Here is a 14,370-nt window from a genome sequence, read left to right on the forward strand (position 1 = left end):
CCATAGCCAGTTAGTGGAGATATCTCAGCATTTGCTAGGCAGTCTGGTTGCTTTTCAGGTCCACTCCCTTCCTATTGCCTACTCCATCCTCCTGTTCCAGAAGCTTCTTTCTCCTCTTGTACATATAATGGTCCTCTCCTACTTTCCTTTTGACATTATAAGGAATGGTTCTTGAGAACTACTCATGTCCTTTTAGCCTTAAGTCTAATAGAAAGAAAATGGCATCATGGAAAGAAAATGCTTGAATCTATTTAGTACTTGTCCAGCATAAAGTATCAGGACTTTAAATAATAAAAGCATGGCAAAGTCTACTTTTCTCAAGAGGAAGATATAACATTCTAGTAAAGGTCCTTGACAGAAGTCAGAAGTAAAAACAGAGACAAACTCAGCAACTACATGCCTAGTGATGTCATGCTTCTCAATGATCAGCAAAAAACTATGTATGTGTCCATTAAAAATTTATTCAGCAGAAATTATGTTTCAAACAAAGCAGCATCCAATGGGAACAATATGTTCATTAGAAGTCAGCAGGGAAAAGGCCCAAGAAGAGTGGTTTAATGACATTAACAAAAGATATGAGTAAGCCTGAAATGGCAGAGGTGTGAGTCTCCTATGGCATGGCTATATAAGTTCCCTACATATGGTAGCACAGTGGATAGAGCACAAAACCTGGAGTTGGGAAGACTTGAGTTCAAATTTAATTTGTCACTTACTAGTTATTGACTCTGGGCAAGGCATTTTAATTCGCTTGCCTCAGTTTCCTAATCTGTTACAATACATATTGTATTGTAAGTACTACAATACAAATACTACAATAATAGTTCCTAATTCCCAGGGTGGTTGTGAGTTTCAAATAAGATAATAACTGTAAGGTGCTTAGCACAGTGCCTGGCAGTAGGTATAATATAGTATAGAAAATAGGTACTTTATAAACATGATGATGATGATGATGTACTTCTTTATACACATTTCTACAAATGTTTTCTCTTCCCACTAATGGGGCTTGTATGTCAGGTTTTTGATGGAACTATTCTATTGCTACTTTTTTACTATCTTTTCATTAATTGTCCTAACTTGGAATTCAGGGTCCTATAATTGACTAATAAATCCCCTCTTCCCTTAAGCAAATCTCCTTTTGTTAACTGTTTCATCCTCCAAAATTCTGTTACTCTGGCCTCATCAGAACTGCCCAAATCTCAAATTGCTGAATAGTTTCCCACCCATTTTGATTAATTTCTTTAGCCAATCATTATTTATTTCCTGAGTTGTATCAGTTGGCCAGTGTCCAGTATCTAATGGCCAAGTCCCCATAATCCTCTCAAGCTGATTAAGAAAGGTTTTTACATCTTGGGATGAGGTTAAAGAAAGATTCCTTAACCCTTCCTTCACATAAATAAGCAGGAATTTCAAGAGATAAAGAAGAGGAATGTACATTCAAATGTGTTTAATGTCTAGCATGATTTCTATGAACTATAGGTTTTATTTTCTGCCCAGTCTGATGACTTGTGTACTCATGAGAAAGTAAAAGAAAAATCCAAACACTAACAGGAGAGTCTCTAGACAATTTGGTTTGCTGATGGCACATTGTACTGAGCAGACTTACAGAAAAAACTATAACTGAGTCATTAGCAAGATTACTCTCAGGGAACTGTGTCCATTAAAACACTTCAGTGAACTTTTTTCGCAGCAACACTTATCTAAATGACGAGGTTGTGTCAAGTTCCAGAGTTACCTGTGTTTTCTTTACTCTGGGAAGGTTTGTTTCTATTTTTAGATAAACACATAATTCCTACTGACAAGTCAGAACTTGTTCCCTTTTTTCCCTTCAATAAACAGAACTTGGGGGAACTATTTTCTAAATCTATCTATCTAGCTATCTAGCTATCTATCTCTCTATCTCTCTATCGCTGTCAATCTGTCAATCTATATGTATATATATATATATATATATATATATATATATATACACAATGATATATGCCCTTCACACTGAGAAAGAAATGTTTGATGAGAGAAGAGATCAAGTCTAATCTAGGGTTGGGATATAATCTCAATAAATCATCTACTCTCTGATTTAATATGCCACCTCAAAAAAGTTAATGTTGAGAAATCTGTCCGGGTCTGTCATGTCTGGGTCTCCACGGGCATGGATTAAATAATTTTCCACAAAATGCATATAAACACCCAAAGTAATTTTGTATATATAATCCTGAATATAGGATAGCCTTTATGCCACCCAACCCCACCCCCAGAAACTATAGAAAATGTAAATAACTCACAAAAACTCATACGCAAAGTAGAATGTATATTAAGGATGTATGGGACAGTATAGCAATCACAAAGACAATCAGAAATTTGAGGTAAGAAAAAGCAAAAGGAGATTTATTACAATCTTGCAAAAAAGGGCAACTCCTAACAAACAATGTAACAGTAGAGGAGTGTAAAGCACAAACTGCAAAATACAAGATTAAGTAGACTCTGAATGCAGAAGCTGGGATATACACATCCATTGGCCTTTTCTCCCATTGTCTGGGGGAGTCCAGACTTGTATTCTAAACTCAGAAATCTATTCCATAAACAAAAAAATTAGTAAATTAAAAACACTCAAATTTTCCCTAGAGATCTGCTACACAAGCAAATATTCTTGGATGAGAGAATTCTGTTACCTGAATTCCCAAAGCCATCATGGCCTTTAAAAGAACTAATTAAATACTAGTTAAGAGATAGGGGAAATAGGAGAGGAAATGTTCATCCAAGACAATTGAACACCTGAAGATTTTTAGCTATAGTTTGACTTATTATTGCAAAGTCTCAAGACCATATTCCCATGTGAGGTCTTCACTTGCTTTATCCCATACAAGGATCCTCAGTAGCCTGTAACCAATCAAAACTATCTTCCCTTTTTGACATATGTATATAATTACAGTGTCACAGGTTTTTTTTTTTTGTTTTTTTTTTTTTTGGAGACTTTTTGAGAAAGAAAAATACTTTAGGCTGCTAAAAAAGAACCCTCCTTCCTACTGTACCCACACCATACAAGTAATTCACAATACTAGCAGAGGGCAAACTCTAAATCCCTTGCTTCCCCATACCATAGCTTTACTCCCAAGGCTCCTCTAGCACCAAGGGCCATATGTATCCTCCTCTTCTCTCACCAAAGGCTGCTCTACCAAGGAATTTTATATTCTCTCACTAAGCAGGTAGGTAGACAGACAGACAGACAGATGAATAGATGGATAGATGGATGAATAGATAACAAAGTACCCTGTTCTGACTTATCAGTAGGAATTGTATATGTGTGTGTGTGTGTGTGTGTTTGTGTTTCACATTCAGAAAATAGCATTTCCCGAATTCTTGAACTTTGGGTTACCTAAAAGCCACACTTGGGGCTGGCACTGCCAATTACATCCAACTTTTCTCAGTAGAAAGATGATTCTAATATCACACTACTCAGGAAATGTGTCTTGTGGCTAGAAGACCAGATCCTGGAATTCATTTAATGTAACTAGCTTGAGGAAAGAGATTGCCCTATTTCTGTCTTTGTATCCCTAAGGACTAGCACCTATTAAGCACTTAATAAATGTTTCTTGATTGATTTATTCTTAAATTTAGGACTACTAGAGAGAAAATCTTCAGGAACATTCACAACCTGGGCATGTGCTTCCTTCTCCAAAGGTGCTATATAATTGAGAAATTATGCTGCTGGTGCCCTTTCCAAGTTAGAACTAGGATTTTATTATGCAGGAAAACTCTTCACAAGTTAGATGGGCCAGCACATAAATTCCTAAGGTGCTTCTAGCCTCATACTGCCATTAAAGGTTCCTGGAAAGGAAAGAATCTTTATTCCCAACTCCACCCCAAAATCTTGTCCATTGTTAACGCTGCCACATTCTCTTGCTGGATCTTACTGGAAGAAAAAAAAGAAAAATACTAATCCTTTTATAAGACAACACAAATGGGTGACAATTCTCAGAAGAGGCTGAACCAACTCAGCATTAATGAAGACCATCCTTTAAAGAACAAGGCTTCTTAAACTTTTTCTACTTGCAACCTTTTTTTGCCTGAGAAATTTTTACTTGACCCCTGGAATATATAGGTATATAAAATAAGTATACAAATCAAACATTTACTTTTAATAAATCATAAAGAAAGTTATTTTAAAACAATTTTTGGTATACATATGATTTTACCATTTATTAAAGATGAAGGCAAATTTGCATACTAATGAGTAGCATGTGCTTGTTTATTTTTACATAAAGAATTAAATCTTGATAGAATATTTGATACTGCAGGACATAAAGAAACATTTTACTCTTGCCAAAATTTTCCAGATATCCCTATTCAGTTACTCAATTCTTACAGTTTAAGAAGCCTTGCTTTAGGAGATACCAAGGAACAGGTCTATACTCTCCACAGGAAGATGCACTCAAAGCCCCAAAGAAAAGATTCCGCCCCTTATGCACTCATTAAACTGATCATAAAGTTCCTTAATCAACCCCCTACAGAAGAAATTAGTAGTGACATATTTGTAATTCAGATGTTTTCAATCTGTACTGATAATACTGCCAGTCTAACAGAAGAACATGGCACAGTGAAACCAGTTTTCTAAAGGCCAATCCCCAGGAAACCACAATTCCTTCAAGAACAGGTGTAGCTTGTGTAAACAATATTCAGAGATTAATACTTGGGGCATTAAAAAATCAATTAAGCCTGCTAAAAATGGGACAAGTCACTTCTCTTGGATCCTCAGTTTCCTCATCTATAAGTTGAAAAAGAAGTAGATTATTTGTAAAAAGCCCTCCTGGCTCTGCCATTCTGTGTTCTAAGACCTCTCCCAGCTCTAATGTTGCACACTGAAGGTCCCTTCCAGCTCTAACATTTTATTTATATATATTCTACTCTGACTGAATGGCTGGCCCAATAACTATGACAGGTCTCAACTCCCCCCAGCTCCACATGAGTGTTCTTCCTCACTCGAAAGTGGATTAGATGGGGCAGGTAGGTGGTGCAGTAGATAACCAGCCCTGAAGTCAGGAGGACCTGAGTTCAAATCTGATCTCAGACACCTAACACTTCATAACTGTGTGACCCTGGGCAAGTCACTTTACCTTACCCCAGCTGCCTCAGCCAAAAAAAAAAAAAAAAAAAAGACAAAGAGAGTGGATTAGATTAGGTCATTAGATCAATCAGATTGATGTTGGAACAAAACTCGCTAATTTAGTTTCTACTCTTATTGTACTACTATAACCCTTGCAAAGGTAAAGGGTATGAAGGAGATAAATTGCTTCATTAGTACCTCATTATCATTTTGTCTCTCCTCCCAGCTCCATCTGCTCCTCTTCAAAATGTGCCCCCCCCCCCTCCTTGCTCTGTTTCCTATGAGGTCACTGGGATACACAAGGGCAAGCATATCTTAGGCTCATTGACTCCATACTTGTTATATACCTAAAGCACATACTTTGTTTTTCTGTGTTCACTTACAATGACCTTTGGGGAGAGTGAAAGAGGAATGAGAGCAATGATGGGGGGAGAATATCATGGGAGGATATAATCCTATAAAATTAGAACTGGAAAGTCTCCTAGAAATCATTTTGTCCAATTCTCTTCATTTTACAGCGGAAGAAATAAATCTGAAGCTAGGATCATCAAAAGAATAGAATTTTGCAGAAAGCCTTTTCTCTTCCTATCCCTCTCACCTGCTCCTGGCTGCTAATGTTTCTCCCTCTGATATTACCTTTAATATTATACATATATATATATATATATATATATATATATATATATACATATATGTTTGTATATACATGTTATGACTTATTTATACATATATGTATATGAATATGTACATGTGTATATAAAATATACATGTGCCTGCATGCATGTAGAGAAAGCCCACATGTGGCAAGGTCCCATGTGTAGCAAGCAATTATTCCCTGTTTGCAGGGTCCTGTATGTGGGTATATGGCTGGAAGAGAGATAGACTAGACATCTGTAGACTTTTCTTTTCCCACTCTTCTCCAGGAGAATCCTTTAATTCCAGATGGGAGAACAAGCAGGAAGTTGGACCCAAAAATGTAGCTATTCTGCCCTCTTAAGACAGGCCTAAGATGGGGTATCCAGATTAGAATTATATCTACTTATTCCTTAGATACTATCAGTCTAAGGGATATGATCTGTTTCAATCTAATTTCTGATTGTTGTTTCTCATTACTGGGGAGAAGCTCTATAGCCAAGGCAAAATTTTCCCATCAAGTTCTAGTGGGAATACATATAATAAATAGCAAAGAAACCCATTTATCTAAATCATAGCAAAACATAAATCAGAAAAGGTATACATAGGAGAATATATAATAAACAGTATTAAGTGAAGAATCTCTCCTTTGGGATGAGATAATTCAGAACAACTAACAAAGTTTCTGGGCTAGCAAGCTAGTGATAAAGACATGAAGGGGACAGCCTTCTCTTCTTATGTCTTTTCCTTTGGCAACATTTTATCTTCCTACTAGAAGCTACAAGTCAAAAGGACCAAAAGCAACTTGATACTTGATGAATGATGCTAAGAAAATTATTAATGATCATGCTCCTTTACCCAGAGATCTCTTTGTTAGGTATATACTCCAAGCAGGTCAAAGACAGACAGAAAAGACCCATAGATATCAAAATATTTATTGTAACATTTTTTTGGTAGTAGCAAGAAATTGGAAACAAAGTAGATTCCCATGAGTTGGGGAATAATGGTACATGAATGTAATGGAATATTATTTATTATGTTGTAAGAAATGAAAATGAAGAATACCAAACTGATACAAAGTGAAGTCCTCAGAACCAGAAAAATAACATCTACAAGGACTATAACAAAGTAAATGGAAAGAGCAACAACTGTGACAACAAAAACCAACATCAATCCTGAATACTATGTAATATGACTAAGTTCATTCTCAAGAAGTGATGGAAAAAAAAAAAAAAAAGATGTTCCTCCCTGCATCTTTGCAAAAATTGGGGACAATGGTTGCAGAACGTATAAGGAATGTATATCACATATGACTCAATTGGTATTCTGGATAATTAAGCTGAACTGCTTTCTTCCCTCATGAAAGAGAGTAGAGAGAGTTTACAAATGGAATTGAAACTGATGTGAAAACAAGAGATCAGGTTTTTTTCAATTTTAAGAAAATGCATGGTCTCTGAACATGAACTAATTAGCATTTGATGCTAGTCTGTCCCTGAGTGCTCCTATGGCTGCCTATAAGAATTTTCTATTGATAACCAAGGATGGCCTAAAGCAGCTCACTGATATAAAAGTGGGCACATGAATCTCAGAAACTGGCAAAGGCTACAAATTATGGCTTGATTTATTGTATTGTTGGCTGTTGAGAAAGTGAGGGAGAAAGATGATTAAAATTAAAAGTGTGTTATCAATACATTTCTCTCTCCCTTCCCTCCTTACTCCCCACCCTGAGAACCAGTTGTTAAACATTTACCAGCATACTGTTTTCAATATAGTTAAATTACATTAAAACTAAAGTTCAAATGGCTCTCTCCTGAATTTCTCATAGCAGTTTCCCTGATTGTCACAGCATTAAAGAATTATGGTATGAGAGAAGGAAATAGACTCAGAATTAAGAGATGTGAGTTCTGACATCTGGCCCAGACATTGCTGCATGATTATGGAACCTGGCAAGTCATTTCTGGAGCTCTTGGTATTTCAGGTTTCTCATTGGTAAAATAATCTGCAAACTTTAAAGCACAATCTAAATGGGAAGCATTACTGTCTACCTTTTTATGTAACCATCTCATTCTCTCTTGTTTGATAGCAATTTGAAAACATGTTCTTTTCCTCATTCAATCAATCACATTTAGATTCTTTGAAAGTAGTGTCATAGCTTTGTTTATATCTTCAAAGACAGCTTGATACATTGAAGATTCCTCATGGATAATCTTCATAGACTAGACAGATATTCAAAGAAATTAAATCAAATGTATTTATTAGTTGACTTTCAGCTGAGCCCAACATGTCCCCCAATGAGCCTATGCCTCAAAGACTTCCTGTGTGGTTACAATCCTGGTTTTTCTACATGGAAGCACAGTTAATAGTTTGCATGAAGAGCAAAAGTATCTTGAGATACATCTATGATAATTGCTCCCATGATAAGGAGCTTTAGCAATTCAAAACAATTTGCTTGAATTAATTCAGGAAGAAGATAGTCAATATTCTATCCTCCTCCTTTTTTAGATAAGAAAACTGTGCAGGAAGGGTGCTTTACCCACTTTCCCAAATTAACTAATCAGAGATGTCTTCAGGTACAAAGAGAAGGCATTTATTTAATCCCTGCAAGGAGAAACCCAGACACATACCTGGGAGTCATCCCAACTCTTGCCATGTGCTCATGCACCTGGCCAGCTTCTGGCTTGTCCAAGATTTAAAAAACAAAAGACCTGAGGCTTTCATTGGATAGACTAAAAGAACATACCCATCCTTGACCAAAGGTCACCAATGTTGTCTGCTTCCCACAGGTCATGTCACTTCCTGTAACTTTCTGTCTGGCCTTTTAGAGATTATGTGACTTCCCAGGGTCTTTCTTGACCAGAGTCCAAGGCCTCATCTCCCAATTCTGGGAATAGGGATCATGTGGCTTAGTCTCAATACTGAGAAATACTTCATCTACTCAGTCCCATTCAAAACTATTTCCTTTTGAAATTAAATTAAATTTTTTTCTCTCCTTTCCACCTCCCATTTCCATTAAAGAAAAAGAAAATAAGAAAAACAAAATTGTTGTAACAAATATTCAAATTCAAGCAAACCAGGTCCTGGGTTGGTCCTATTTTTTAAAAGATCTATCCTTTTCTGCAGAAATAGATTTCATGTTTTATAATTAGGCTTCTAGAGTTGTCCCTGGGCTGGTGAGAGTTCTTAAGTCTTTCAAAATTACTTGTGTCTATAATGTTTGATCAACAGTATCCTAGGGTTCAAGGAAGTTGTGTTTTTGCAGTGAAGGTCACTAGGAAGTAAGGGATTGTGATTCACAAGGGTGGAGAGTCAAATGAACCTTATTTCAATTACTATCCTTGGAGAACTGCACCTTATTTCAAACACTGTACTTGGTGGAAAATGGGGGAGAAGGGATGGGAGTTAATATAGCAATTAAATTCCTAAAACAGATCTATAATTGATACATTATGAATCTGGATGGTAAGTCAAATACAATTGATATAATCAGCAATGCATGGTGATATAATCAATCATAACTAATGTTATTATTTTTTTTTTGGAGATACTATTTTTTCAGAGCTAAGACCCAGAAAGCAAACTGTGTCCTGATCTTAGCATAACAACAATCTTTTGGGCTCAGGATATCACCCTCTGGCAAAGTATATTCTTTTTTTTTTTTTTTGGCTGAGGCAATTGGGGTTAAGTGACTTGTCCAAGGTCACACAACTAGGAAGTGTTAAGTGTCTGAGAGCAGATTTGAACTTAGGTCCTCCTGACTTCAGGGTTAGTGCTCTATCCCCTGCCCCCAAAGTATATTGCTTTGACCAGCAACTGGTTAACAAGGAATTTAGCTCTCCTATTTCCCAGAGCCATACATCACATATTCACATTTTCTTTCTCTTGTCACTGATACCTACTGCATTCCTGTTCCCATCATAGAGTGGTTCTGTGTGACCCAAAGAGTGGTTATAACTTGACTTGGGACAAATATTGTTACTACAGAGTCTGTGGGAATAGTAACTCAAGATCTAAAATTGATTATGTCATAATCTAGCCCACTTGTGTTATATAAGACCTGCCTTTGGTCCCGAATATTAGTCCTCTGAATAGGGGAAGGGCTTCTGTTTGTAAACATCTTTTCCCTCCTTCTGAAATAACTAAATTTCTGTTTGTGTCCTGATTCTCCTATCTCTAGACAACCACAAGTTTGAAGCTAGTTCTGGTCTAATTGCCACTCTTATCCTAACAGTATTAACTCACATAACTACATAACTCCAACTTGATCTTCTTCTGCTTAACTCACTATACAAATACCGATTCTCATCAAATCATAATGAACTGGATGAAATGCTAATTAAATTGAGTAAAACAAATGAAAATTATCTTTACAACTTTTTCCTTGAGATTCATGAATTCCTTAAAGAGGGGGAGGGAAGTAAGCAGCTATCTTTCTTTTGATTCATTATAACTCCAGTACTGTAGCATTGTACCTGGCACTCAGTAAATGCTTAATAAATGTTTATTGGGTTGGATATATCCTAGAGATTTTCCTGAGACACATTGGATCAGGATCACACAGCTTATAGGTCAGAGGTAGGATTTGAACCCAGAGCTCAGAGCTCAGAGCTCAGAGCTCAGAACCCTATTCAGTCTGCCACACTCTAAACATTGCATGTAATAGAATGCTTGTTTATTGAATTGACTTAAATGGAATCTTGAAGAAAATCCAGAGCTGGATTTTAAAAGATAAGTAGGACGTGAACCCTGATGATGATGTGAATCTCTGATATTCCTGATTGATATAGGCTTATCTATCACTGCCCAATTAGCCGAGTTTTTCAATAGAATGTTCAAGAATTGTGTCTACTGCATTTCTAAATTCAGTTTTCAGGCTGTGTTTTGGAAGGGGAATCCTGATCCTCAGGGTTTCCTGACAAAACAGAAATAATTTCTATTTATATTCACTCTGAGTCAATCGGGACCCCCAAAAATGATCAAAGTAGGGCTTGGCCTGGGACCTATTGTTGATCAATGAGAGCTAGAGTGATTTGAAAGTTAGGCATGATCCTAGCCCATAAACCCTAAGATATCTTGCAAAGTTTCAGCAATCAAAATTTTCATTCCTTTGAGCAGATTACCCTAGACAGAAGGAAGCAAAAGGAAAGAAGAAAAGAGCTGTGTTGCCTAATTGGCCAGTTCCAGTTGAGTGCCCAATTGGATCTCTAGTGGGGCAGCCCCTATTCCTACTCACAGAAATTCTTGTTTGTTCTTTGTTTTCAAGAAAGATCATGGCATCACACTGGGTGATACCATGATATAGAAGTGAACTAAGTGAGGGAGGGCTGTGCAAAATCACCAGCCTCACTTTTTCTTCCAAAGCCATCTGGGTCCAGGGGAAAGATCCTGGATGCATCCATCCTGATCTATATCTTGTCATTAGATAGAGATGGCTCTGGAGAAAGAAATGAGGCTGATGGATCACATCATGAAGATTTTTTTATATAAGAATAAAAGGTATTTATATTTGCTCCTAGAGGTAATGGTCACTGCAGTATATGGAGGTAGGGAGGTAATATGGTCAGACCTTCACTTTAGGAAAATCACTTTGGCAACTCTGTGAAGAATGGATTGCAATGGAGAAGAGTCTGGAGGCAAAGATAAAACAGTAGGCTATTGCAGTAGTTGAGGACTGAGGTGATGAGGCACAAGCATAATAACCATTAGAGAAATAGGAACATATATGAAAGATGAAGGAAACAGCAACTAATTGGGCATGTGGGTTAAATGAAGGTAAAGAACTGAGGATTGATGATAAGGTTGCAAAACTGAGTGACTGGATCTTTTGGGGATCAGGATTCCCTATCCTACCCAGACTAGAAATGCAACATCCTCTTAGAGCAAAGCTTCTTATACTGTATGAGGTCACATAACTGAATGTGGAGGTCACAAAAAATTTGGCAAGAGTAAAAGGTATCAAATACTCTGCCAAGATTTAATTCTGCCAAGAAATAAGGTACATACTTCATCTTTAGTCTTCTGAAATAGGTCATTGGTCATTGATTAGTATTTTTAAATCCTTCAAGTTGTTTTATTTTATATTGTTGTGTTCATTGTCCACATTTTCTTTCCTGGGTATCATTTCAAACAAGTTTTCTCAGATTTTTCTGAATGTCTTTTATCATTTCTCACAGTGTAAAACTAAAGATTCTAAAAACAGAAGTGAAAAGTGAAAAGGGAGTATAACCAAAGCATAGGATAGCTTATGGGTGGTGGTTATTGTCCTTCATTCTCAAAGAGGACCAAAATGGTATCACTATGTTTGGGCAAGGTACATTATGTTTGACTGTGGATGATCAGAGCAATACTAACTCAAAAGGTTCTACTTCAGGTCAGTAATAAATAGTTCATATAAACATTTGGAGTAGAGATATCGCTAAAATTTGTACATCTAGTGTTTCTAATTCTAATTTGCTCATGGAGCACACACCCTTCTTTGATGCTGGTATACCATGCAGCGTAGTCCTGTACTGATGTCTCCCATGTCTCACAATTGATTCCATAGTCCTTCAGAAATACTTGAAAGAGACCTCGAATCACTTCTTCTAACTTCCATGTAAGCACTTGCCTTGTGTGATTTCTTCATAAAACAATCTTTTAAGCAAATACAAGTTTGACATTTGAACAACTGTAACCAGATCATCAAAGTGGTGCTCTGTGAAGAAGAGTTTGAATACTTGGTAATTCAGCTTGAGAGAGAACTCTCAGCAGCATTTGATACCTTATCTTGCCAGGTGATCTTCAGAAACCTATAGTACATATAAAAGCATGAAGACCCAAAGTAGAACACCAAGTATAAGAAACAAGTCAACCAATGTGACTAGGAATCAATTAAATATAAATAAATATAATTCCTTTACTCCTTGACAATCTTCAAGGGGAGCCACTTGAAGACAGGTATTATCTACTTTTCCAGGCAAAGCATTTCTAGCTCCTTCATCTGACTATATGACATTGTTTCCAAGACCACTCACTATTCTAGTTCTCTCCAGCTAGTCAAAGTCCTTCCTAAAATATTATCCTGAGAATTGGACACCCAAGAAAACAATACTTACCCTCCAGAAAATAATACTTACCCTGACAAATTTCTAATTAGATGATCCTGGCCATTCTTTTCCCTCTCAAAGCCTTATTTTCCTTTCTACAAATACAGCATAATAATACAATATCTGCCTCTCAGGGTTGTTGTGATATAATCACTTTGGAAGCTTCAAGCACAGAAATGAGATTTACTCTCCAGTACCTAACACAATGCTCTGTACACAATAGGTACAATACAATACAAATTTGTTGGATTTAATTTAATAAGGTCTGAGTGAGGAGGGCCAGAAGAGAACTTGGAGGTGTATCTGTCTCCAGTCTCTCCCTTCTATAATCCATTCTTCAGTGGATAAAATAATCTTCTTAGATCTCTATCTTTATATACATTTATATTATGTTTCTTTCCAGGTCAAAACTGTCAGGAACTCCCTTTCCTACCTTATCTCCCATTATATCTCTTCAGGAGCTCTATCAGCTCTTCTCTTAATTCAATATACTACCTTCAAAGAGACATGGTAGTTGCTCTGATGCCAGGATGACCTGGAAACATACTAATTATATGATCCTGGACAAATTACTTTATTTCTAAGTGCCCCCAGACAACTTTTGAATAAGTTTAAATTGCAGAGCAGATGTTGATGTACATTAGTAGAAGTTTCTGTATAAGAAATCAAGTCTGATTTCTTCCAACTCTCCATTCTCCCTATCCTAACAAGGCTCATTGTAAGGAAGCTTTGTTCACACAAGGAAGTTTTGGCTGACTACTCTCTATTGTTAGTATTCATTCTTATCAAATTGATTATTACTTATCTATTTACATGTTAGGATGTAAAATCCACATATAGTGGAACATAACCTCCTTGACTAATTTCATTTTTTGTCTTTGTCAGAACTGTTACTGAAGTAGAGTTCAGCTACAAGTCCCAAATACTTCCTAATTGGACTGAGAGCCCTGACCCTAGCACCTAGTTTGCAACTGAGTGAGTAATCAGCAACTAGCTTGGCCCTGATACTAAGGTGCTAAAATTTCTATTGTTGTTTGTTCCTGATTTTTTATGACACTATTTGACATTTTCTTGCAAAGATGCTGCAGTGGTTTGCCATTATTTCCTCCAACTCATTTTTACAGATGAGGAAAGTGAAGGTCATTCAGATAGTAAGTATCTGAGGCTGAATTTGAACTCAGGAAGATGAGTCTTCCTGATTCTAGATCCAGCATATAATCCACTGTATCTCCTAGTTGCCAATACAATCCTTAAAGAGATTACAGTCTAGGCAAATAATATATGTGCATTCATAGTTATTCACAAATATATATGCATATGTTTTATCTATAGAGATTTAGAGCTTATAGGAAGAAATTGATATCTTGATATAGATAGCACATATAGTTTATGTAGATTTAACTCCATATCCACATGTATCTGTCTCTACACATATATACACACATAAACTATTTTGTGTACAGCTAGGGATAAACATGTATTTCCTGAATAGACTGTAATCTCCTTAAGGACCGGGACTGTTTTGGTTTATTTTGTCTTCATGTTTTCTTTTTGCTT

This window comes from Sarcophilus harrisii, chromosome 3 (assembly GCF_902635505.1).
Source record: "Sarcophilus harrisii chromosome 3, mSarHar1.11, whole genome shotgun sequence".
In the NCBI taxonomy this organism is placed as follows: domain Eukaryota; kingdom Metazoa; phylum Chordata; class Mammalia; order Dasyuromorphia; family Dasyuridae; genus Sarcophilus; species Sarcophilus harrisii.